At 40.2% G+C, this 5,358-nt stretch overlaps 1 protein-coding gene across 2 annotated transcripts in view; it reads right to left on the bottom strand.

Moving 5' to 3' along the window:
* fam49al (family with sequence similarity 49 member A, like) overlaps positions 1-5,358 on the bottom strand; it is a 40,854-nt gene that overhangs the window by 33,323 nt on the left and 2,173 nt on the right. The window lies entirely within an intron of this gene.

The raw sequence follows: 5,358 nt of genomic DNA on the forward strand, positions 1-5,358 counted from the left end.
CACACACACACACACACACACACAAGCAGCAGTGACATTTACTAAGATCTGCCATAGTTACTGTTGCCCACCTGTCCAGCTTTACAGTGATAACAGAGGCTACACAGTATCATCAACTGAGTGAAGACTGCATTAAAAGAAACAGAAATATGCTGTACACAACCAAAAGTAGTCACAGCCAGCTTAGTTCATGCCGCCTGCTAATCAAAATTTTATCATGCCTTGGAAGTGAATTTCCAGGCTTAGCTGGATTTTTTTCCTTCTTCATCTTCAGTTTTTACTGGTTTTATGAAACAGTAGTACTCGGTTTAAGGATAGGTCATGTGTTGGGTTAAAGTTTTCAGAATGTTAATCGTGGTTTGGAAATGCTTTCTTTTTTCTGGAAAAAACTAATGAAGTCCAAACTCTCCCATCGGGGTTTGAACCTTGAGTGCAGCTGGATTAAAAGCTTTGTTGGGACTAGGTCAAACTCCACCCATTAACCCTGTCATGGCACAGCCTTTCGAATGCTCTACACCACAATGCAAACACTGTCCTATGGCCTGAGGAACACAATAGAGAATCCAGGACACTCACCGGACCTCCAAATTCCAGTACCACCTTCAGGTCCAGCTGCCTACATCCTAGTACATCCCCGAGGCCCCACATCCATGCCTAGATGGATCTAAAGTTGTTTTGGCAGTACAAGGTAAACTGGTGCAATATTGGGCAAGTTTTAATGTTGTGTTTTTTTAAATTATATTATTTTTATGTTTATGCTATAAACTGTAAGTCTTTGACAAAAGTAATTGCCGGATGTGGCAATGTAATGGTGTCTTGTCTCATTGCTGAAGTGTAAACCTTCCCAGGAAAGAGCTAGTTAGCCTAAATTCCAATGTAGTTTCACTAAGGATTTCCAAACTGTAAGTAAATGCTTTTTACCATAACGTGTACCCTTACACAACAATGTAGTTTGGTACTGAAAAGGTCTTTTGGTTTTGGAAGTAGAACCATTTGCTTTCTAGCTGTAGGCTACATGCTAACAATTAAGAAAGAGTAAACGAAGGGATGAGGTTTAAGCAACAATCAAAGACATGCTCGATTACGCTGCGCATAATGGCTGCTAAAGTAAATACACAATCACTGAGTCATTCTTCTCTCACAGGGAAAGTGTTCCACTCCACAGTAAGTATATTTACCTTTAGCCTCGAACCAAACATTAGGATATAGCCTTATAGCAAACCTTATAAAGGAAGTTAGAGCCATTGCAGAGTAGATAACTTGTCTTTCACTTTTTACACACTAATTGCAACACAGTATTGCTTCCTCTCCCCTCGCTCTGCTCTCTTTAGCCTCCCACCAGCATAAATTGATTTCACCTTTCATTTATTAACCTTAAATATGACCAGAGGGTGAGCAATTGGACTTTTCGTTGGTGTTAGTGGAGGCTCATTGTTCTCATCAACAGACAACAGACCACGGTGTTATTGTAAACCCAAGGTGAGCGTAACTAAAGTAATCTGATTACATCATCTTTCGCTACCACAGAAGAAACTTGATGACTTGACAAGCCAAGTCATGTCGAAGTTAGAAGCTGGAGAGGATTCACTGTGGCTCGTCTCTGTGTCTTCCCGGATTTAACAGCACAAATTTCAAAGAGTTTCAGCAGAACACCCATAACAAGGATGATAACAGAGTTTAACCTGTTAGCAGTCGGACGTACCGCCCACGGTACATTGGATGGTTTAGGGGACTAATTGGACTGCTAAGGGGTTAATAAGACTTCGCAGCAGTTTTCAGAAGTGCAATCAAGCATTGAGAATAAAGCAATATCGATGACCTATCAGATCCTGGCTCCCTAGTCACAAAGAATGAAATCTCACTGGCTCCTGAATCTAGTTTTTTACTGATTTAGTGGATGAATTCAGGACGTGTTACATTAGCCCTTTTGATAACTTGTTAGTCGAGATTTTTTACCCTCTAATGGGCCTTAAAGTTCTTATAATTTCTCCTGTTCGTTTCAAAATGTCGTGAGAAAATTCCTGAAGAACACCTGAATTACTCTAAAACAAGTTGAACGCGTTGGTTTCGTTTAACTAACAAAATTTCTTATCTTGTTAGCAAGTCTTTAGCAAGTCCTTTGAGGACACGTTTTTTTTAGTCTTGTTGGTTTACATGGACGACCATGAGCAATATATGGAGCGAGACTAAGTTTATTGAATATGAACGTTATTGGAAAAATAAGCAATAGTTTGCTGATGCTTTGGAGTTGATTTTGATTTCAAAACCCAAACTGTATCTTTTTCCTGTTCTGGAAATGACTTTGCAGAATATGACTGAGAACTACCAATACGAATGAAATCAACTAATTTGTAGGCGTATTCATTCGAAACCTTAAGAGAGAGTGGTAAGGAGTTTTTGTTATATGTGGGCACACATGTTAGTGTTTCCACTAGTTTTCATTGTTAATACAAAGCTATTGTGTCTTGATAGTCTGTAGGTGCTACATGGAGCTTTGCAGGCCCAACGGCTGCTTGTGTTGATGTTTGTGCTGTTGGTGGTCTACTAGCTTAGCCACAGAGAATCTAGAAATCATGATAGACAAAAAACTTCTTTGCAGTAGAGTGTTGAAAACATTTATAACTGCCCACAGCAGCCACTGTTTGTATTTCTCGTCTGTGCTTTTTTAAATCTTTGATGGGCTTTGGGGTTGGTTTGTTTTTTCACTTGTTTCTCTTTGTGGTGATGTTTGCTGTGGCTCTCTTTCCTGTTCGTGCGACGAATTCAACCTAAGCATAATCTATGCTGACTTTTTTGTAGGACGGTGTCAAAGTGCAGCCTCTGTATTGTTTAAATTCACATAATCCCTGTCTTAGGCGTGAATCCAGACCAAGACCCTGAATCTGACTTTACTCTACAAACATAAAAGTGTTGTCTATCTTTACAAATTACTCTCAGCAAGAAAGGAAACTATGCATATGTTCCAGTTTGTCAAGCTACTTAAGAGTCCTAAGACTTTAAGACTGAATTAATAATGGTGGTATTTACATTTTGTCTTTTATCTCACAAGAGTTTTCTGACTAATGCTGGATTTAGTAAACGCTCTTCTTTCATACTGCCCTCCAGCATCCTACGCCTGCGCCCACCCTCTCGTCCCACACCCTCTGTTCCTCCACCCAATGCCCGTTTAACAGGATCATCTCTGCTCGCAGGAAGTAATCCATAATTCCTGACAATACTGGATTAAATACTACAAGATTAGCGGCTAGAGACAGCTCAAATCTCAAATTCCTCAATTATTTCAGCTCTGTCTATGACACCAATCTGACCTCTGAACTCAAATGATAACAAAAGAAGACCTCAAACGCAAGCGTGAGAGCTCAAGTGACAGATGTTGAAGTGACAGATGTTGCTGTTGGACAGATGGGCGGGGAAGTCAAATAGATTAGAAGTGGTGAGATAAAGTGTGGGCTGTCACACATTTTGAGAAAGCTTGTGTGGCCACATGGGCAAACATATGGATGATGGTGTACTTTAGTAAAAGGATTGACTGAGAATGGTTGTACTTTCACGTGTTTGTTTGACATCATAGAAGGCTATGCTTTAAAACAAAAAGCCAAAATATACTTTTAAAACACTGTTGTGCTTTCCAAAGGCACTGGTGGGGCAAGTGTTTAATTCTGGGCTTCAATTTGGGCTTCGACAAGAACCATTTCAAAGCATCATGAGAGGATGAGCAGAAAATTCACAGTGACTTGATTTGGATAGCTCTCTTAATAAACTTACATGTAGTACAATATATATATATATCATGTACTTCTTTTCATACTGCATGAAGTTCAACAGAGTCCTGTAGTCAAACTGAATATGTCAACTGGTCCACTTATTGGAAGTGACAGTTTCAGAGTTTGACTGTCACTGAAACGCTAGCTGCTGCATTTTGCAGCCACAACTAATACTACACTGAAGACAACACTAATATGCACAAACTCCAACAATGCCACACACATACAGAAGATGTCAGCCAGAAGATAGACGCAGCCAGATGTCAATGGCATTTATAAGCCCCAACATTAGCATTTTGACTGCCACCATGTTAGCTTTTCCAAAGCAGAAGTATATTTGGACAAACACAGTGACTAAACTAGGGATTTTAGTGCAAAATTTGGGTATGAATGTGTACTTAATTGCAGACCTTATCATTTGTTGGATAATTTCATTAAAAAGGCTCCAACACACATAGACAGCAGCAAGGTCCAGTTTAGCTATTTTAATTATATGCTATAGTAGCCTATGTCATAAACCTGTCAATCAGAGTGGTGAGCCTCCAGTTTCAGCCAGTACAGTTGTTATGAAGTAAAAAACTATCAACACTGCACAAAACCTTTTTAATACTGCTCCCTTAGACGATTTATTATGAGAGCTTCTTGGTCTCTGGGAAACTTGCTAGCTAACTAGCTAGTACTAGCATTGAGTTTACAGCTACAAATAAAACAAATGTTTGTGTGAAGACACCTTACAAAATAAGAGAGTGCATGTTTGAGATGTAATCACTAACTTCCCTGACTTTCACTTGTTTTAGGCTAGGCTACTACTAGCTAACTAGCCACTATTCTGTGCAAAAATGTTTTGACAAAACACTCTTTCAGGCAGAAACTCTGTTCACACTTTACAAAAGTGAGAAGATCGGAAAACAAGACTACAATTACTCATACTTTCCCCTTTTTCCTTCCTCCTAACCTTAAATAACCTAATCTTCTACCCCCACTCCCTTAACATGTGCTAACCAACAGACTGGTGCTGTTAAGGTTGCATGACTCCACAGTGAAATACATGACAGGAAATAATGTATGGCTGTGAACCTGAGGTTATTGCAGTGATAAGGTGAACACCAATAACTGCACATATTGTGGAGGAGAAAGGACAAAAATAGATAAGGTGATGTCTATTACGAGAACCTCCTCCGCCGTGACACCCAAGCCCCTATTCCTGTCTTCTGCCTTGTCGAGGCTAATAATCCTGACACATGGAAAACAGCCTGATGATGCCTCACCTCGCATGGACAGACGAAACAGGACAGTGTGAGACACACACACACACACACACACACAGTGCTAATCCTCCGCAAGACAGCAGGAGAGAGTGATCGTGCAGCGCTGGAAGCCACCACCGCACACTGTCAACACCATTTTGCAGCGAGCATTTTGACTGGATGAGAGAGAAGGAAGTGACAGAAAGTGGCAAGCTGATGAAGACTGATGGGAGGAGTGACTTACTGAGAGCAAGGAATTAATAAATTAAGCAATAATGAAGAAGAGAGAAGAAGACAAAGAGAAAAAGATATGGGAGAGAATGGGGGAGAGATATGGGGGGAAGTGG

Source organism: Pundamilia nyererei, unplaced genomic scaffold (assembly GCF_000239375.1).
Source record: "Pundamilia nyererei isolate P.nyererei 1_Seehausen unplaced genomic scaffold, PunNye1.0 scaffold00030, whole genome shotgun sequence".
Taxonomy (NCBI): Eukaryota; Metazoa; Chordata; class Actinopteri; order Cichliformes; family Cichlidae; genus Pundamilia; species Pundamilia nyererei.